Below are 23,117 nucleotides of genomic sequence, written 5' to 3' on the forward strand. Positions count from 1 at the left end.
TAGTAAAATTTCGAAATCAACAATAGAATTTTTCATCTGATAATTTGCCTTGTATGTTTTTACTATTATAGTGTTTTTTCATATTATATTTGCATTGATGAAAATATAAAAAGTGTAATCTTATAAAAGACATAACAAAGTCAGTATTATTATGTGATCAGGTGAAGGAATATTGCTTTGCTTAAAACTTTGCCTAGCATGTTGTGAATTGTTGGTCTTTGTACCAATGTAAAATAAATTCAAAATATTTTTTGTAATGTTTGTTTTTTCTGTTTTATGGTTTTGTATTTTGTACTTTCCTCTATTTTTTTTTTTTTAAATCTCTCATTTTTTATGTAACTTTTCCTAACATAAAATTTTAATTTGTTACATTGTTTAGTTTGTGAATATTTTAAAATAAAGCTTTACAATTAAAATCAGTTTCTAATACTCTTCTTTTATTTTTTTTTACTGCCATATAAGATTCAAAAGAATTGTTTGTCAGTTTGGTCAGCTGATGAAACTTTTCTATAACTTATTCACATTTTTATTCTTATTTAATCAAAGGTAAATATTTTTTGATTAATTTAAAAATCCCTCTTCATGTAGCAAGCAGCCATTTGGCTATGACTACCATAATTCACTATAAAAATTGAAAAGAGGACAAAAGCTCACCACAATCAAATGTAAAATTTTTTAAATTTTACATTTTATTTTATTTTATTTTTATAACCTCAACAAATTTAAAAGCATCCATTAAAAAATTAGAGATAAATAAGTAAATAACACATAATAAGTGTGTGTATAATATAAACAAATTTACATGGTTGCAACACTGAACATGCTAATGTTTTGGACAAATGGTCAGTTAAAATCAGGATCGGCTTCTTCTGTGGAGAGAAACAATTTATTAAGTCACCTGATGAGGATTTCTGTACCGTTTAACCGACCATTTGTTCAAAATATTAGCATGTTCAGTGTTACGACCATGTAAATTTGTTTATATTAATGAAAAAATATATCTTGGTCTTCTTTTATTGAGCACTATTGTTAAATTGTTAAATTTATTAGTTATCATTCTTGAATACTTTTAACCTGGTGTATGTATGTGTGTGTATATATATATATATATATATATATATATATATATATATATATATATATTACTGTAAGTAGTTGCAGTTAGGGTTATCAGAACTTAAAAACAAAATATCAACTGCCTACTCCTGTGGCTGAGTGGTAACTAGTATGCTTTGCTTATTAGAGTACTCACTTTGAGGCACAGGTTTGAATCTTCTTTGAAACACAGTCAATTGATACCAATATTAAAAGTAATCTTCCTATTATAAATTCATCTATCCAACCAGGGCTTTGTTGCAACGCATAGTTGACTCCAGTTTTGGTGCCTTCAACTTTGATAGCAGGAAGTCAAAACCAACTCTATCATCAAGACACACACCACAAATCCACTGAATAATAGCCATGTTATTCCTCTTTTCTATCCTCGAAAGACCAAGCTAGGAAACATGGCGGCAAGGACAGAGCTGTTTTAAAGTTGATTCTGAATAATCGGTGTTGATAAATGGCCGGTTAAGATTAGAAGAAGCTCAATCAATAATTTCAGGCTAAAATTAGCATAGACAAGTCAAATATTATAGTTAATTTATACTTCTAAATGAAAAAAACAATTTCTCAATCATGTAATGATCATTTGTACAAATAAAAGTATGATTTATTTTTATTCATTAACATTGATTTTCATGAGAAAAATTAGTACAATAAAGCCAACCTACTTTCTTCAATAATTCTAATTCATACTTACCAGGTAATCTTTTTTAAAACATTTGATTATATTCTTTACAAAGTAAGATTTAAAAAAAAATTAGCATTAAATACTGTGTGAAACAGATTTTTTTTTGCTGGTTAACACTGCAGATTAAACAAATTAAATGAAAAATAAATAATTAAGTCTTCATTAAAAATTAATCAAGAAAAACTAAAATCTAATGACTATTAAGTGCAAAAATATAATAATTTACTTTCAATTTATTTTGATTGTGATGAGCTTTTTGTATTTCTTGAAACCATGAAGACTTAAAGCAAAAGACCATTTTCTCAAAATTTGCAAGATTAATTTCTTTATTTGTAAAAATTAATTTTAATGTTGAATCTTACATAAAAATAAACAAAAAACTTTAAAAATCAAATTTTTTTTATCAATAATAATTTGATTTCTATTAAATTTTATGAGTGTTTCACAAAGGAAAAACATGCAAAATCTTGTTCCTAAATATCTCTATTTTTTGTTTTTATACAAACATAGGAGGAAGAGATAAGGATGGATTTCAGAGAATGAGGGATAAATGAAAACCTGGCCAGAGATAGCTTAGTTTGGATGTTGATTTCTAAAAGCTGTTCAACACATGCTATCATGTAAAACAGACATTAAACTAAATATGATCATGATAACGGAAGAATGGATGAATGTTTGGCTTAGTAGATGTAGAGCAGTTGATGTAACAGGGTCAGTTGGTATGATGATTATACCGAAGACCTATAACAGCAAAAATTGCCTTTTACAGTATTGTGGCCCTTGCTGCATCTAAATCTCTGCCTCTGCATGATAATATGACATTGTTTCCATATATAAAAGTTTAACAAGCATCTTTACCAAATTCCTAAATGCCAATTCTTTTAAAGGAAGAAAATAAGAATAAAAAAGTTTCGAAACGTTTATGAATCAAAATTATGACTGAAATATTGATTACAGGAAAAATTCATTATAAAACACAATACCATGAGACTCTCTGCTAATTACAACATGGTCATCTTAAAGTCCAATTAAAGTCTAGTATCCAACAAATATTTGTTAAGCCGTCCTGTTAAGTAATCAAATTCTACTGTTTTGACACCTAATTGTTTCCAATCCTCTCATAGTTATGTTCATCATCTAACCAACAATCTCATTATCCTTTATCCTTGAGTGGCTTTTGAACCTTGATAAATGATGGCTTATTAGTAAAAAAAATTAAAACAGTATAACCATTAAGCTAACTTGTTCATTGTAAAAAGTTTCATTTTTATAACAATGTACATTGGAATGCAAAGTTTTATGAAAGTAGTGATGTTTTTGTCTTTTGTTACATGAAATATTTCTGCATGTTTTATTCGCTTTTTAATTGAATATTTTAATTTTCAAAATGTCTTCAAATACATATATTTTTCTGTTATTATTCTTGCCAAATGGTAAAAAAAAAATTGGTATACATGAAAAAATATTAATTGTAAATAAAGATATAATTTTTCTTATGTAAAAAAAAAAAACAAATTTACAAAATTTTTAAAATGTAATTTGAAAAGTAAAACATAAATTGCAATGAATATATTCATTGCAATTATATTTTTTCAATCAACCAGTTGAATGAGATTATTGGATTTTTCATTTACGTTTTTAACTTCTATTCTGCACAACAATCTTCATGTTTGCTTGAAAAATATATAGAAAGATGGATAAGTTATTTTTGTTATTCTAAATTAATGCTCAATATTTTCAAATAGAAGAGTAATAATTTAAATTCCGTTCAACTTGCCAATGATTTTTAATAAAAATAATTAGATTTACCTGTTAATTACAATTCAGTGTAGTTGCTGTTCATATTAAATAGATTTTTGGGTTTTTTTATCAGGTTATTTTTCCATTGTTTTTATTTAACAAAAAATCTAGTGTCTACATTTTAAAAGTAATTTAAAATTGAATGCGCTGTCTGTCATGTTTCAGCTACAGCCTTCTTTAGGCTAAGTTAATAGGATGAAAATAAAAGGAATGATTTTTGATAAAAAAATTCTCAATAATTAAGAAGCAAGTTGTCATGTTACTGTAATTATTTTTTTATTGAATGGCTGACTTTGATGGTCTTTGTTTTTGTTTTGTTTTTTACTTTAATAATTTTTAATATATTATTTTGTTGCTTTAAACTTTTATTGGAACTCTCTCATTCTGTCATTAGTAATAGATTTTGGATAAAATAATCATTCCCAATAGAATTGGGGTGGGGTGGGGGGGTCATCACTGGCTGAAGTTTTATTAATTGTAAAGTAACCTCCACATTCTGACACCAAGGTTTTATATGCATACTAGCAGGCCACTCGACATTGCCCAATTGTAAGATAGGTTTAAATATGATGTTTTACATTTATTATTATAGAGACAATTCTCTATCGATTGTTGAACCTAATATATAGTAGTGAGATCAAAAGTAAAAAATATATATCTCTATACAACTTGGGTGTCATCAACTAGAATTGAAACCAAAAACATACAACTCTCCACCCTCATTGCTTAGCCTCTGATATATATTCACCTTTCATCCTTTTTTAAGATAGAATCGCCCAATTGTTGCAGACAAGCAAGCAAGGAAGGACAGTCTGCAGAGTTTTAGAATGACATAGATTTATCACCCCCCCACACACACACACACGTATATACATGATTTTTTAATTATAAATATTTTTCAATTATTAGTCGTGTGTGTATGTACTTTTCATCTTGCTGAAACCGTCAGCCAGTATGTCATATAAAGGAATAATATTTATAAATTGTCTTAAATTTTTAATGTAACTCTCGCTTCTTTTATTTTGTCCTTTAGTATTCACTTTTCATGGGCGATGTTTCTTGTAAAGGTGGTAGGGGTGGTGTCTTCTAGGTCAGAATCTATTCTTATCATTGGCTAGTTTTTGACCCTGAGGTGATATATTTTTTAGCTATTAACATCAAGTGTCTACATCCCTTGTCTGGAACAATTTACGTAAAAAAACAAAACATCATGGACAGAAACTTACTGCATGTGTACATGTGTGTGTAATTAGGCATTATAGAAGAAATAATTCAAGTGCTCAGTTATTTGTACAAGAGCATATATATTTTGCTTAAATTGACACAATACTTTACTTTTGAGCTTCCATATAAAACTGATCACTAAAGATACCAAAATGTAACTGCTTTTTTGATTGATGATTTGATAGTGGCATAACAGTCATCCACAGGGGCATGGATAAAATAATAAAAATACAGAAATAAATGGAGAGAAATGAAGAGGAAAAAAATAAAGATACACTTTTAAAACCTTGGTGACAGTTTTCGTCTGTTCTTTAAATCTTGTTCAACCCAAACACAACATATTGCCACTTGGACATAAGAGGCTACTATTTGAAGCTATGTGTTCTGGAGACTATGGTTAGAGGAGATGAGCAAGATTTTTTTTTTTTTACATAGGCATCGCCACTTATCAATGCCTAGAGGCCACTCGAGGATGAGGGTTAAAGAGTGTACAGTAGAAACTGGACAATATAGTAATCGTTAGTAAATGGAAATTCAGTAAACTTGTTAACAAATGGAACGGCTAATCAAGAACTTGTTTACGTTAGATTTGAACACAACCATATTGTAGTCAGCTGGAAAGCAGGAAAACGGAAGACAATTCCACAGGCGTGTAATTCTAAGAAAGAAGCTTTGTTCATGGAATCTACGTTTAGGTTTAGGCACAGATAAAGAGTGGGGGGGAATTATTAATAGTGTTTTCAGCTAAACGAGTGTTTCTTGTGAAAGTTTGGCGAGGGGGGGGACCATAGAATGAAGCTCAGTCGAACACTTTCCATGAAAATAACGATACAGCAGAGACAAACTCGCAACATCTCTTCTGTGAGATAGAGGTTGCAGGGAAGAGAAAAGAACATCTCCTACGAGGCTATGAAGTCTATTTTGAACTCTATCAAGGCAGGACAAGTCCTTTCTAGCAGCTCCTGCCCAGATGTGGTAACAGTATTCCATCCTTAAATGTACCTGGCTCTTATATAGATAGAGAATTGCATCAGCAGTGAGATATCTACTGGATCGATAGAAGGACCCGACCGTTTTTTCAGCAGCCTTGGCAACAGATTTGATGTACAAGTTCCATTTAAGATCAGAAGCTTGTCAAAACTTGAGGCCTCCTCAAGACAAGAGCCATTCATTTCAATTGATGTCAGATGTGGATCAGAATATTGATGATGTAAAGAGAGAAGCTTGGTTTTAGATGCATTAAAAGTAACCAGCCACTCCTTTCCCCATTGTACCACATGCTCACATGTGTTTACATTTAAACTTTTGCTTGTCAGTATGGTCAGAGAAACAAGGAGGGCATACCAAAGTCGAGCAGTCCAAGGAAAGAAGCTATTAAAGTAGAAGTCTTTCTTGCATCTAGGGATCTCAACAGTGAAAGGGTGGGATTTTGCTGTTAGATGGGTTTGTCAGGTGTATGTACATCAAAGGGGGTAAAAGTACAATGAGTTTGTCAGAATACATTTCATTAAGATACTTGTAAAACACTCACTGGAATGCAACATTGTGGCGATGAGTCAGGAATTGGAGCTTGGTTGATAGTGGAGGATTTATTAGGTTGGGGACTCTTTTTTTGGGCCCTGTCTAAGAGGGAGAGATTATCATATGTGGCAACAATGGGGTAGCTTCACAAATTTAGTCAGTGATGAATGACAAATTGAGAATGGCTGACCACATTCAAAATCTGTTATTTCTTTTTTGTTTTTGCCTTTTTAATTGTTTGCATTTTTCTTGCACTTGGTTCATCATTGCAAGCTAGTTTTAGAAATCTCTTTTGATGGGCCAGTATTACTATTAGTAGAATCACAGCCAATTAAAATTGAAAGCAATAAAAAGATTATTAAAAATATTAGAATATTAAAATAAGATTTGAGACAAAAAAGTTATTCAATTCAACATAATTTCAGTAATATGGTCACTTGCTCCTTGTCTTTTCAAAAAATTTGTCAAAATCATTTCCTTTATTTTTTTTTTTTCATCCTGTTAATTTGGCTTAAGAGAACGCTTAGCCTAAATAAGACAAGCTGAAACATGGCTGCATATATGTACCCAAAATATTTGTAGAAACAAAAATGTATACTAAATATATAACTTTCCTTTTTATAGAGTACTATTATATAACCACAGTAAAGATTCACTGGATTGATTACTAAATTATAAACAAAAAATCGTGTGTGTGTGTGTGTGTGTGTGTGTGTGTATATATATATATATATATATATATATATATATATATATATATATATATATATATATATATAGATGAAATTCAATTTAAACTCTGTAAATCAGAATTTACAATTTATTAGTCGACAAGGAATCCAAGTTAAAAAGCTAAGAAATGTCCTTATACCACTATTTCGAATATTGAGTTTCTTTTATCTGGTTAGGATTGTTCTATAAATATTAATATTTATACTCATTTTAAGTGTACAGAATTATTCAACTTGTAAAAACTTTTGAATTTATTTATCTACACATGCATTTTATTCAATGAAATCTTGTCGAAGTAGATGTATTGAACAAAAGGACTTTGTATTTTTCCAATGTTTGATTTTTAGACTGTTGGTCTTATACACATTTATTATAAATGTATAAAGAATACATAAAATTTACCTGCTAAATACGATTTGCTTTCACAATATTTTATTGAGAAATATATATATGTTGGGTTCGTAAAGGATAGAGTAATTTCTGTAAGAAATCTTAAGAGAGCTTAATGGGCAGTAGATTAAGAATAAAAATTGAAGAAAAGCAACAAAAAGAAAATCAGTTAGCCATATCTTATAAATTTATTTCAACGCTATAAGTATTACAGCATCTTCTGATGAGCAGGTTGACTGAAGTCAAGCCACAGCCTTCAGCCAGTCTGCTCATCTATAGATGCTGTAATACCTATAGCGTTGAAATAAATTTCTAAAATATGCCTTTTTTTTTTCTCTTTTTTTTTTTCTTCTTTTTACTTATCTGTAATTAAGTAATTTAGTGTCACAAGAAAAATAGCCAGAGTGCTCAATTACTTATATTTTATTTTTTTAAATTTCAATTGACACTATACATTAGTTTGATCTTCCATTGCTAGTTTCAGGAAAAGACTGAAAACTCTGCTCACAAAGCTAAACCTACCAAATGTAATTGATTCTTCAATTGATGTTTTAATAATGATAATTGACTGAATAAATACTAGCAGGGAAACCCAACGTTGTCCAAGATTGAACGAGGATCAACAAATGTTCCACCTTCCCATATTGTTATTGTCATCGAACTCAATGAAATTGTCCATTTTTTTTTTTTATCAAAGTGATTGATTGCCTGCTCTCATTAGCTCCTCTTCCCTACAGTGTACCAGAAGGAAGCTTCGCATGTCTTTCTGCATTGACAATACATTGTAGTCTACATTGCACTGTAGAGAATCTACTGTTGATTTTATGGTTATCTGTAAATAATGACTTCACTTAAGGTTTAAAATGCAAAAGTCCAAGTATCATGGTTCAATTGTGCATTCATTTCGAATGTGCCCCTATCTTATAAAAGAATCTATATTTGACTTTATAGGCTAGGCCATTCTGCTAGCGCTTGTGATAAAACTTCTCAAATGCATGTGATGTTAGATTACATAAGTGTTAACTTGAGTCAGAACCATACTTCCTTCTTTAATCAGGATTTTTTGCAATTATCGATTTTCGATACTTTAGATGCATTCCGATGCAAAATCTGCATAAACTCTCCCAAACAGATCAAGTACCTTTATGTGAAATTTCAAAGAAAAATCAACCCAGCCATTTCTGAGTCCATAGGCAATGAACTCACAAAGTTCCTTTTATATAATTACACATATATGCATAGCCCTGCAAGCTGAGTTTCCAGTGTTTCCATGAAACCTTATGTATCGATGAAAGATATCAAACTAATATTGAGTGTTGATTCAAATAAGAATATATATATATATATATATATATATATATATATATATATATAATCCCATAGGAAGTGGGTTTAAAGTTGTATAGTATATACAGTACTAGAGCTCCAAGTATAATAACGAGTTGATAAAGTTTACGGTTTTGTTTAAAACACTTTATGCATTACTTTACTTCTTTAAGGTCACACACAAATGCATGAAAAAAAAATTATAAGTATAAGGATGCTTTAAACAAAACAAAAAAAAATGGCATATTATCTCATTATTATAAATCTAGATAGGGTAGATTTTCATAATTTAAGTATTTTTTTTTAATCAAGATTTCTAATTTCCAAATATTTCAAAAATAATTATCAAAAATCTAGTATTCTATTGTTCAAGTTGAGTTATTTAGGATTTTTCAGGTGTAAGCTAAACACTTTATGCAGTACAATTCATTGATCTATCATTTCTAACATTTCTAAGCAAAATTATCTGAAGTGTATTATCATTGGCACTTGAAATTAACAATAATTTAAATGAATTAGAAATTATTTAAATCTTTGGAAGATGAGTAGTATTTTTTTTTATATTAAGTTAATATAATTATTTTTAATAAATTTGATTTTTCTCTTTGTCAGCTTTTGTAGCTGACTTTTCAAATCAGGTTTTTTATATTGCATTTATTTTACTCTCTTTAAAACATTCAACATATTGAAAATGTCAAACTAATCATTTTTATGTGCTTGAATTGATGAATAAAGTTTATTTTATAAAAAGCTTACCTTTTTTGTTTTCGTTTTTAAATATGAAAGAAAATTGGAAAAAAGAGATCAAAATCGAAAGAACAAAAATATTCAAGACTTACACGATCTGTCATGAATTTTATATTCTTTCATGAAACGTTTCTTCATTATGAATGTACATGTTATTGGCTTTCGGAATTTTTAAAATGAAAATTGATAAGAGTATTATTTGTATTATTGATTGTGAGAATAACATCCACGTTGAAAATAGTAGTCTGTATATCCAAATAATGCAAATGTTCTCATTGATATTTCTAAAAAAAAAAAAAAAAAAAAATGTATTAGGAAAACATGTTTCTTTTAAACCAGCCTCATATCAACTATTTTTTTTTTTTTTTTTTTTTTTGAAGGATGATTTTACTTTCTATATTTGCAGTTTATTTTGAGAAATGTAAACTGCAAGTATGAAAACCAAATGTTGAAAATTGTTTGAATTGTCATTTTTCTTTATGAAAATTTGAAAGCTTTTATTCATTGGTTGCTTATAACATTTAATGATGGAATTAGATGGATCTAAAAATAAAATGCTTATCCATAGTCCCCCCCCACAAGAAATAAAGAAAAATCTGTATGATGTACATACTCATGGCAGAAAAAAATATTGTTCACCAATAATCATGTAAATTGATTAAGTAGTTTGATTTTTTTTAAAGAAAATGATTTTAAAGTGAATTTTTCTAATACCTCTTTCCTCCTTTTAATAGTAGCTTTCTAAAATCTTGCAGAAGTTTAAATTATTTAGGAGTATCTTCCTTATCCTGTCATGTCATTTAGCCATAAAATTTAATTTTTTTTTTTTAAATAAAATTACTTGATCAATAATGAATATATATATATATATATATATATATATATATATATATATATATATATATATATATATATATATATAAATTTTTGTAGAATATTTTCTTTCCATCACGGATACATGAAACGTAATTATTTTTCTTTATTTTTAGTATTTTGTTTTTGTTTTGTTTTTTTCATTAAAGTGGTGGTGGTTATGGACTTGCACCAAAAATAATCATAGAATAAAATATTAGATGCCATATTTAAGGGAGTTACATCGGAATATTGCTACTAGTTTAAATGTTTAAATGTACGGAGGTAAAAAAAAATTGTTTTGTCATTAATTCTTTGAATCTTGTGCTTTTCACACATATTTTAACTTGTATGAAAGTCTTCATGCCCAACTTCAAATTAGTAATTCATTCAACTTAATAACTCAAAGTTGTTCTTGGTAGTATAGGGATTTCTCTCTCTCTCGCTCTCTCTCTCTCTCTCGCCCTCTCTCTCTCGCCCTCTCTCTCTCGGTCTCTCCCTTTGTGTGTGTCATTTTCTCTCAATACTTCTCTTTGTGTGTGTGTGTGTCTCTCTCTGTCTCTCCCTTTGTGTGTGTTTGTGTCTCTCCCTTTGTGTGTGTTTGTGTCTCTCCCTTTGTGTGTGTGTGTGTCTCCCCCTTTGTGTGTGTGTGTCTCTCTGTCTCTCCCTTTGTGTGTGTGTCTCTCTCATTCTCATTCATGTTTTTCCCTCTCTCGGTCTCTCCCTCTCTTGGTCTCTCCCTCTCTCGGTCTCTCCCTCTGTGTTTTTCCCTCTCTCGGTCTCTCCCTCTGTGTTTTTCCCTCTCTCGGTCTCTCCCTCTGTGTTTTTCCCTCTCTCGGTCTCTCCCTCTGTGTTTTTCCCTCTCTCGGTCTCTCCCTCTGTGTTTTTCCCTCTCTCGGTCTCTCCCTCTGTGTTTTTCCCTCTCTCGGTCTCTCCCTCTGTGTTTTTCCCTCTCTCGGTCTCTCCCTCTGTGTTTTTCCCTCTCTCGGTCTCTCCCTCTGTGTTTTTCCCTCTCTCGGTCTCTCCCTCTGTGTTTTTCCCTCTCTCGGTCTCTCCCTCTGTGTTTTTCCCTCTCTCGGTCTCTCTCTTTGTGTGTCTCAGTCTCTTCCTTTCACCCTTTCTCTTTCTCACTCATTATTAGTGAGCAGCCTCCACAAGGATTTCTAATTAATGACAGGAAAATTCTAATATTTTACCTTATTCCAATAAAGTTAATGATTTTGATTCATTTAAAATCTGTAAATATTTCACCATAGAGTTATTGTTATTTATGCATATAAATTTTCAGATTAGCTTAAAAATCCATATACTATATACATATAGTTTTACAAAATATAAATTTTAGTCTTACTTGTAGTTTCAAATCAATAAATATTTATCAGTTTATCATTAGTACCAGCAATGGAAAATTTTCTTATTAAATAAAAATAAACAAATAGAAACAAATGCAAAAATCGTTTTTGGCATTGCAACATAGGCACACATTATTTTGATTCCAATACCCCAAAAAGTTCTGATTTTTCTGATTCATGATCCCAATTAATCGTCTCAATACTATTTCTATTACTCTTATTCCTATTCTGTGCTATTCATACAACATGCAGAAATTCTTTCTTGTAGTTCTTCAGTAGCAAGTGTAAGGATGATTTATAGTGTTGTTGGCATTGTCATTTGCTAATGATAAGACTATTGTACTCTAAAACAACCTTGAGACATGGAATTGGCATATATTTGGTCATATCTGTGGCACGAGCTTAACACTGGAGAAACAAAGTTTTTCTTTTCAAATTAAATTCTGCCAACATTATTTCCCACTCCAAGCTGCTGCCTTCTAAATATTTACACTTTTCTTTTTATTTATATCGCATTCATTCCTTAATTTTACAAGTTTTTAAAGTAATTTAATAAGCAAGTTTCTTTCATATACTAGCATGGGTGCACCCAGTTTTACCCGCTCATAAAATACGCTTAAATATGATATTTTAATTTGTCCAGATTTCATATAATTATAGTTATGATTTCAGAAGTAAAAAAAAAAGAAAAAATCAGCTTGAATTGAAACCGAAAGTAAAACTGTAGTATTCAAAGCTGGTGACGTTACCATTTTACCAATCTGACATGCTTATGAATTAATTAAAAATAAAGGATGAATGCATAAAATGTATAACGATTTTTTCAATTTTGACCCTTTTTGACCCATTAAAAACTATTTTAACCGGCTAAAGACCCATAAAAAAATGGTTTATAAAAAATCCAATTATTTGAGGCCTTAGTACTGCTCTGCAAATTTTTGTTTTGGAAGAGATACTTTGAAAATATGGAAACACAGACAGACAAACATATAGCTTTTTATATTAGATTACTGTAAGACTATATACTCAAGTTATATGGAGATTTATAAGCAAACTAAATACAATAAATTGTGAAAATAGAAAATATTCAAAATAAATTATAAATAAAATTAGTTTATACCAAATGCTTCTAATCTAAACAAACTTCCTAACCAGAATAAGTTTTTTTTTTGTTTTGTTTTTTCTTCTGAAGGAAACTAAATTTGACTACATTTTTAGGCACTATTGCACTTTAACTCACTGAAAGTATTTTGTTTCTATTTTCAAAAGAGTTATACTAATGAAAAGGAAAGACAGTTCAAAATTTAATGATTTTTTTTTGTAACTAAACGTGTAATTCAAAACCAGTTCAATAAAGTAATGAAGTAACACAACAGAAAGCATTACTTAGTGAAACATTGAATTAATTATTTAAAAAAAATATTTAGCAACAATATTTTAAAAACAACAATATTTTAAAATAAATTTTAATTCACAAGTTCGGATTGCCTTCCCTATTCTGAAAATGAAAACAAACAAAAAATACTTCCAGTAAATTAAAGTGTATTAGTGCCCTTTTTACTTTTTTTTTTTTTTTCATAAAGAATATACTGGGAGTACAAAAAAAGAAGAAATCGCTAGTCAGAATTAAATATCAATTTGTTAGATGCAATTCTATTTAGGTTTAACTTACAAAATCTGATTAACTTAATTTTATATATTAGATAATTTGCTGATTTAAAAAGAATAAAAAGATAAATAAAAAAAACACTACCAAAAATACAATTATCTTCTTTTTTTTTTTCTTTTTGTAAAAAATATAAAATTCTAATATTCATATACCCATATTTATTTTACTGTTTTCATGGGAGAGTAATTTAATTGACCTCCCTATTTCTTCCTCTCTCATAAACGTGATGTTGCTAGTGTCAGTCTTTTCTATAAATATCATGGCATGTCTTCTCCAGAATTGTGTAATCTATTACCTGCCTACTTTGTTCTAGCTCATTTGACCTACTAATCTGGTGGTCTCTATCAATTCTCTGTTGTGATACCTCATTATAATACAACTTCCTATTCCAATAGCTTCTTTCTAATAATTGCAGGCTTGTGGAACTCTTATTGCTGACTGTTTTCCTCTTACCTATAGCTTTTGTCTTTTTATTAGGCATCTCCTGTCTTTGCAATAATCATCCTTCATTCTTAGCTCTTTTCATCAAGTGTCTTCATGCCTTGTGTAGGGTGATTTCAATTAAAACAACTGAAGCATGCATGGTTCCCCCATGAGTGCATGGTGAACAAGGCATAAAAAAAATGACTAAGTTCAGCATTTGCCCCTCCCCTATTTAGCCCCCAAAGTCGCCAGGGGATGTCAAATCTTGGTGAAAAAGAACAGTGCAGTTTTAGGTCTTAACATATGTAAATTTGAGTTCTGCACCATGCAAAAGAAGAAATGATTAAGTCCATCATTTGCCCCCCCCCCCTCTCCCGTTTTAGACTCAAAATCCCCAAGAGCCCCTGGGGTGCACCCAAGAGTTATGGCGAAGTATAGACAAACAAAATTATATAAAAATCAGTTAGTTACAACTTTTCAGAAAGTTTAATAAAAATCCAAGGCATCATTTTTTGTTTAATAAGTACAAAAGTGTCAATTTTAGCCATTTTAACCCGAAAGGTACTCCTAGAGGGGCAACTGGAGTTTTTTTGGAAAATCCGTTCTGTTACTTTTTTACTCATATCATGTTTAATATTTGTGCAAAATTTCAAAGAATTCCAAGGCGTAGTTATTGAGAAAAGTGTAGATAGACGAACGGACAGACAAGGGTGAATTTACAGGTCTATTCTCCTTTTGTTGAGGGACCACAAAAAGAAAAAGTAACTACACTGAATATATTTATGTATTGTTTTTATTGGCAAAAAATAAAAATTACGTTCTTAAGATAGTTTGCTTTGGACCAATTCCAAATATTTATATATCCATTTTTGTAAATTATTCTTGAAATAAAGGCTTACTTAATTCAAAAAGAATAAATTTCTCTGTCTTTTTATGCTATTATGTTATATTAGTTTTATTTAAATTTATAAAACTCGTATGTAGTTTGAAAATATTTCCTTAAAATCTACATGATATTCGAACTCTTGTATTGCCATAAAAAATTACTACCATTGTGTATCTGCCTATTTCAATTAATCGTGTTTCTATTTACATCAGATAGGCAAATTCCAAAAATTCCATACATCTTTAATAGTTTATAGATTATATCAAGGATAAAGTTATGGGAAAACTTAAGGATAAGATTCTTAATACAAAAGAAATTGATATAGGTCCTTATTAAACTAATATGTAGTGGAGTTAATTCTAATGAAATTACTATCATAACAAAAGGAAACACTTAACCAGTCTATATTATATTTCTCTTTTTTTATTTTAAAAAGGAAAAAAAAGTCAGTTGGCATCTATATTATAAACTTTTTCACTAAAACTACCAAGTTGATCTGCTAAAATTTTGTATGAACCTTTATGATAAGCTGTAGCAAATTAAGTATTATGGTATCTGTTCGATGCCATTGGGGGTTCATAGGGATTAGTGTTTGATTCAAGAATAAGCACAAATCTAACCATATTCAACTATTAATTTTGCATAAAGCCCTCATTTTAAGTCAACAGTCTATAACTTTTGCCCGTTTTTTACAAACTAAAAAGTTTAGGTGTCTTGTTTTTATTTTAAGAATCTTATCCCTAATCCTTTTTTTAACTTTCTCTTTGATATAATTTTATTCACAATTTATTTTGTATCTTTTCACAATTTTATACGATGACAATTCAAACTAAATTTTCTACTTTTCTTAGAATTAAAGAAATCTGATAATACTTTAAAATCTAACTAATGTATTTATCATAAACTAAGTACTTTTTTTTTTTCTTTTTTTTTACAATTTTTAGAAAATTGCAAATATACAACTTTTTCTTTTTATTTTTTACTACATAGGTTTATGATTTAATTATTAAAATGTTTTTTGTCCTATTGTAACATAATCATCTATAAACAAAACGTCATATCAAACGATGGCTATCAAATTTTAATTGCTTATTGCATAAAGCTTCTATTAACTGCTTTTCAGTTTTTTAAATTTTTGTTTTTAGTTTTATTTTATGAAGATTAAGACAGCTTTTCAGGCTTTTGTTTTATTTCTTTTTGTTTTTGTTTTTAACCAGAAGTGAATAAGTTTTGGATGCCAAGACATGTAAGTGTTTGTATCTGAATATTTTGAAGGATTTGTTAAACAAGTCATAAATTCCTCTTTTTTTCTTCTTTTTTTTTTTTTTTCAAAGTAATAAATATTTTTATCATTAGGTTATTTGTACATAGTTTTAAATACTTTCATATGACTTTTAAGTTATGTTTAATTGTAAAAAGAATATATGTAAAAGAACAAGTTTTGATAAATAATTTACAAAAACCTATCTTTTTTCTTACAATAATTGTTTCATTTTAAAATACAAATATTCTGCGAAAAAGACTACATAGATTTATGATTAAATAAGTGTATAAACATATTCATCCCAATAACTTGTTATAAAATTGAAAGTATTTGAATAAATTCTTAGGAAAAATGTGGTTTAATGTAACTGCTAAAAGATAAAATAACAGATTGTACTTTTATTTATTAAAATATTTTGTAAGCTTCAATTGAATAAACACATTTATTTTCTAGATAATATTCCTGTTTTATAAATTTGTTACTTCTGTACCGTTCGTTTTGTGGATAGATATTAAAAAGTGCCATTAATGTAGATGCAGTATCAATAGTCTAGAAACCAAACTATTCTACTTAATAATAAAATGTTAAGATATATGAGTAATTAGAAGAAATAAAAAGGTTAATATTTATTCCAGTTCAAAACAAATATAATTGATTATTTGAAAGCTAGATAGAGAAATGTAGAATCTTGAAATTTGCATGTTGCAAGCAAGTAGATATGATGTAAGATTTGATGACAAAACTGCAACCTGCCTTTTTGAAGCTTATTTTGGAAATTTTACTTTTCTAGACTTGCTTAATCTTATCTGTCTGATTTTTTAATAGGTTATGAGAGAAACGAAAAGATAAATTCATAGCTTTCTTTGCCAAGTGACTCAACAGTCTCAACATCACTTAAACTGAGCCACAAATCTACATCATTAATCATTACATACCTGTACAATGAAGTTATATTACTTTAGCCACAGATAGCTACATAGAAATATAACAGATATGACGTCGAGAGTGTGAGTTCATATATATATATATATATATATATATATATATATATAACAGATATTAATTATTTTAAACGATATAAAATTTTTGTCTGTGTTCAAACCAAAGCCATTCCTGTAATAGGCTGAGAGATCTAACACTTGGGGTCTTTGACTGGGCATCTTATCTCCATAACATTAGCAGATACGTTTTTAGTTGTTAGCGTTTTACTCTCATTACTCTGAGAAATTTTTTTGGAAAGAGGGGATTAATTAGGTTTCAAGAACTCCAGAAAATTAGAAAATAAGAGATTACTTTAAATCAACATCAGTTGATTTTTAATGCCTGTTGCATTTGTAAATTAACAGATAATAAACTCGAATTGATTTGGTTTTTCGTCACAAGGTCAGTTTTTAACATAGGAAAAGATTTATTATTTTTATGGAGTCCTTGAAACTAATTGATTTGAAAGGGGATTCTAATCCATCAAATATTTTTCAGCTGAGATTCTGTATTATGTCAAAAATTATATTAGTATTATAAGTTGGTAAAAAAATTAATTTTGAGAACTATTTTTCTGTCATTATTATTAATAAAAAAAATAATCATTTCTAAGTCAAATTGTCTAGTTAGATTTTGTAAATATTTTGTAAAAGTTTGATATAATCTTTTTGAGGTTTTCTTTTCATATTGATAGCATTATTTATTCCAAAAATACTGTTTCGACTTGTTACAGTATATTCACAAACTTATAATCCAATTGTAATTTATGATATCTCAACTGAAATAAATTTGATGGGTCAACATTCTCTTTCAGAGAGTGAAGTGTTAGTAGCTAAAAAGATATTTGCTGACTGACGGGAGGGGGGGGGGGGGTAGATCCAAATGTTGGATTTCTCGCCCCATTATAAAAATGGCTATGAATTTAAACTTTGATTTTGTCTCATTTTTAGCTATATTAAAATAATAAGGAATACTGTTCTGGTTTCTTCAGTTTAATCTTAATTAAACATAGTCATAATTATTGAGCATTCTCAATTCTGTTTTATAAAAAAGAAAACACAGGAGGTCTAGCCTGTCAGAAGCAAGCAAATGTCAATGTTATTGTAATTACACTATCATACATCTCATTTCATATACGAGACTTAATTGCTGTAAGCATCTTCAGAGTTATATTTTATTTCTCAAAGAGATTTCATCATCCTTCCTCATAGCTCCTAGTATTATGCATAATAATTTGAAAATTAAAATTAATTAGATACTACTGGTTTTGGATGATCTTTCGGAAATAAGTTTATGTTAAATAATAATATTTCTTTTTGACTTCTGCTATCTGTTCAGCATAAGTCTTGCTTACTGAGGAGAAATCCTTTCTGAGTAATACTCATGTAATTTTAGTTTAATTTTAAGATGTTGCATAAAAGAAACTAGTCTTTATTTTGAAATGCTTCTTTTTCAGATTGGTTTTAATAAAATGTTATCAAAATATATTTTTTTAGTCTTGGAATTTTTTTTTTCAGACTAATAAATATATTTTAAAAGTTTACATAAAATTTTCGCTTTTTTAAAATATTTTGTAATAAAAATACAATTTCTTAGTCTTTATATTGGAATACTTTGTTTTTGTTTTGTTTTTCTTTGTTTTTTTTAGATTTACATAAAATATAATCTTTACATTGAAATGTTCTAAATTTACATGAAAACTATTTTTTTTTAGTTTAAAAATTAGAAAAAAGCATTTTTATTTCATAGTATTAAAAAAATAAATTAAAAATGAAGACTATTTTTATGAAAACTTTTCAAAGTAAATTTTTTTTTTAATGTAGAATTTTAAAATTAAACTGAAATTATGTATTAATTAGAAGAGACCTTTCCTCAGTGTACACCGGCAAGACTTCTGCTAAACAGAAAGCTGAAATCAAAAAGAAACAGTTACAATATTACATATATATAACCGAAAATAACACTATGCACAGAAAACACTAATTGCTTTAAAAAGTTAAAACCTTTTAAAGACTATATCTTTATTTAGTATTAATCCTAGCTGTCTAAACCCGGAGTTGCCCCGGAGTTAATGTAGTATTAATAATAGATAAAGAATAGCAAAGTGTAATGTAAAGAAAAAAAAAAGAATTTTGCAAAATAATTAAAATGGCTGACTTGTTTGCTAAGAATTAGTAAAGAATTATAGTGGATATAATCAGTAAATTAATTTTGTAAATAACTTATTTGGTGTAACTAGGATTTTCATTACACAAAATTAATCCTTAAAATGGTGGATTTTTTTTATAAGAAATCAAAATATCAAGTAATTTTTTTAAATTAATATGATTTTTATTTCACAAACTAATTGATTAAAATGGCTGGCTTGTATTATAAAAAAAATGCAAGAAAAGAATTTACCTCCTTCTCCCAATAATAGAAAAGGTATTGAACATTTGATCCCAGCACAAAAGGGCAGGAATCAACAGGAAAAGAATCACGTTTTTGAACAACATGTAGTTTTTATGTGCTAAGAAGTTTACACATCTTTAAGGAATAAAATTGGGGAATCTTATTCTTAACAAATGTATGATTAGTATGGTGAGATTGTATTGGCAGTAATAACTACAATACAGAACATAAGTTTGAATCACACTTGTCAATGTTAAGTATCTTTAAGTACCTCTTATACACAGGATAATTTGTAGATTTTGATGAAAAATCCAGCTCCTGTGAAAAGGATTTGTTCAGAAAAGTATAATTGTATCCTCTTGTGAATGACAGAAAAGATACTTTGATACCAGCCCGAAATATCAGAAATCAACACAATAAGAACCCATGGCCTATGCATACATGGAATATTTAGAAGAAATAAAGTTAAAATTCACATTTTTAAAGCTTTCGATGCAAGTGGATGATGCGTCCATATTCTGGTGTCGCCAGGTAATGAAATGCATCACTACACTATTGAACGTGTTCTCGAATAAATCCAGTCAATCTTGCTTGCCTCCCCACGAGTAGGGTAAAGTTAGTCACACGGTATGGTTTAGATGTTGAAAGAAAATTCAGCTCATATGAAGATAATTAAAAATAAAAGTAGAAATTGAGAGAAAACAGAAAAGATACTTCACTTTGATCTCAGTTCAAAATGCCGAGAATCAACATAATAGGAATCATTTTAGGAAATATTGTGCATTTTCAACGTGTTAAGGAATATTTACACTTCAAAAAAAAAAAAAAAAAAAATTGAAATTTGTAACCCAGTTATAGATAATTGTATTTTTGGTTTATTGCTACTTTTTTTTTTTTTATTCCTTCAAATTTTTTTAATTTATATTTTGTTTACTTGTTTCTTAGCAAAGTGATACAAAAAATATAACGCTTGTACTCTCTCTCTCTCTCTCTCTCTCTCTCTCTCTCTCAAGAACTAACAAATGTATGCACAAAACTGGTAACTTTTATGACCACCATAAACTTGTCTTTAAAAAAAAAAACAGCATAACTACTTCATCTGTTTTCTCATCAACTTTACGGAATAATGTGAAAATTTCTGACTAATATAAATAAAATATATTTTTTGTACACACGACTGCATATGCAATGGGTATTGAATCAAGCATACCATAAAAATAAAGAAATAATCACAAATTCTGAACACTACTTGTAACATTTAATTAAGACAACATTCTTGATATAGATTAGAAATCAAGCTATTCCACCTAATAATATGATATGCAAGTAATTATAAGAAATAAATTGGTTTGCATTTATTTAAAACAAATATAATTGATTATCTGAAATCTGGCATAGATAGAGCAATGTAAAAAAAAATTTTTTTATTAATGATGTAGTCATCTGATATTGCAAAAGTGATAAGTGTAAAATGATTTCATGTTAAAAAGAATTCTGAGTCAGAATAAGTGTTATTTGGGGGGAGGGGGGCTAAAGTAAAATATTTTTGTATTAAAAAAAATATACAGTCTAAGCAAAAAGAAAATTAACAATTTTATTGTTTTTTAATGTAGTTGTTTTATAAAAATCTAGAAAATGTAGGCATTAAAGTTCCCTATTTTTTATAGGAAAGTGTTAACTTTCTAGGCATATAATAAGATGTTTATTTTTCTTTTATTTTATTTAATTTTTGACAAGTATCTTTTATCAGATGATAGCTAGGGAGATGCACTTGGACATCTAAGCAGTCTCCTAGGACTTGTTTATGCAATGTTTATTATAAATCAATACGTTTGGATTATAAGTTGTTGAGTATTATAAAATATCAAAATGGTAGTTCTATAAATAGGGAAAACAAACCTTAAAGATTATAATCTGCAACTTTTATAAGATATATAAAAAATTTTGCAGATTTGGCTTAAAAGAATAAAAACCGTATGATCTGTTTTTTGTTTTTTTTCTTTATTCCTTTTTTGTAATAACAGTGAAAAATAAAAAAGACTTATCAATAAAAGTCAACGGTTTTATAAGATGTCGCAAACTTATAATTCAATTGTAATTTCTCATATAATACAGAATCTCAAGTGATATAAATTTGATGGGTTGGAATTTCCTTTCAGAATAAAATTTTCCCTAAACAATGAGAGTGACAAGATCTGTTCACTAACTGAGTAAAACTTTTGCGTCTGATAAAAAACCTCAAATGTTCAATCTCTCAGCCTGTTTTAAGGATGGTTTTGACTACAAATAATCAACTATTTTGTCCAAATATATAGTTACAAAAGTAAATGAATCCAAAACTTTTTAATGTTGTAAATTATGGTGTTTTTTCATATTTTTTCACCCTTGAAGGTGAGTGCATATCTTAGAACAATCTGTCATGTTTTTGCACTTTTCTCCTTCCATCACACTCTTTCAACACTTTCTGCTTTGTAAAACTTTCTCTTAAGTCACGTTTTCAGGTGAGTTGTGTGATTCTGTCTGGAATATACACATTTTCTGGATGAGGGCAGCAAATCAGAACCCTGGTTCATGACTCTGTATGCATTGTATACAACAACGGTATAATGTCTTTAAAGGAACATTTTTTTTCTATTCATTTTGCTGGTACATGTTGGACGGTTTTTAGAAATCGACTCCCAAAATAACCTATCTCTGGCCAGGTCTTTATTTTTCTTTCTCAAGTCCATCCTTAACATTTCCATGTTTTCCCGTATAAACTGAATCTACTACTTCAATTATTCTACATCTACTAACCCGTTCTTTCGATGTGACCAAACCAAGTTTCCTGTCCTGTACACGTCTCCTTACACTGTTCACAGTTAATCTTCCTCTGAGATTATTAGATCGAAACCTGCTAACACTCGCATTACACATCCATCATACCATTCCGATATCAGTTCTCTTCATGCAACACATATCCTCAACCCACACTGGCCAAGTTTCATTTCTATAAATCATCATATTGTGCACACATATCTGATATCTCTTGGCTAAGTCAACAGTAATACTGCTGGTTAGTAATTGCAGAATTTCCCACCTTCGCAACCTGTTCCACCCTATACTCTATTAGGTAACAAAACCTTTGGACAACCTCAATAAACTTCAGCATCCAGATATATTTTGTCCATATCTGAGATCTCATCCATTGTTTTATACAAATTGGTTTTTCTCTCTCAACCAACCAATAATTCCACTGCATTTTTTGTGCACCCAATACATACAGGCACATGAAAAAAATATGCTGCACTCATCTTCCTTTACCGACCGAGCAGGACAACTTTTCTTTTTCAGGAGGCTTTCCAACACTACAATAATTGATCATCACTTTGGTTTTAGTCCTCACATTCCATGAATAAAGGGGGGAAAAATCCTTCTTTTCTTGGTTGAATGAATCCATCTAACACTTATTGTTGGCGAGTTTTTGACCTTGATGTAGTAGTTTATTTTTAGCTCCTTGAATTAATTGACTTCTTCCCTTGTCTGAGGGCGATTTCCATATAATATATAAAAAATTCAATTTAAACTCTCTAAATTAGAATTTACAATTTGACAAGAAATACAAGTTGAAAAGTTAAAATTTTCAACTTGTATTCCTTGTCAAATTTGTAGTAAATTTTAATTTATAGAATTTAAAATGAATTTCTTATATCAATGCTCTGTCTTGAATATTGAGCTTTTTCATCTGGTTAATACTCACTTAAATTTACAGAATTAGTCAACTTGTA

General features: G+C 28.9%; 1 protein-coding gene across 5 annotated transcripts in view; it reads left to right on the top strand.

The window, feature by feature from the left end:
* The window catches only part of LOC145268223 (palmitoyltransferase ZDHHC20-A-like), a 226,821-nt gene that overhangs the window by 170,349 nt on the left and 33,355 nt on the right, over window positions 1-23,117 (top strand). The window contains exon 11 of one of the 5 annotated variants that reach the window (XR_013864861.1): window positions 15,932-15,960. The exons of the other annotated variants lie outside the window; for them this stretch is intronic. The gene's annotated coding sequence lies outside the window, so the exon portion shown is untranslated. The remainder of the gene's footprint in view (window positions 1-15,931; window positions 15,961-23,117) is intronic. 5 annotated transcript variants of the gene reach the window in all.

Source organism: Euprymna scolopes, chromosome 43, assembly GCF_053919585.1.
Source record: "Euprymna scolopes isolate OS-2025 chromosome 43, ASM5391958v1, whole genome shotgun sequence".
Taxonomy (NCBI): Eukaryota; Metazoa; Mollusca; class Cephalopoda; order Sepiida; family Sepiolidae; genus Euprymna; species Euprymna scolopes.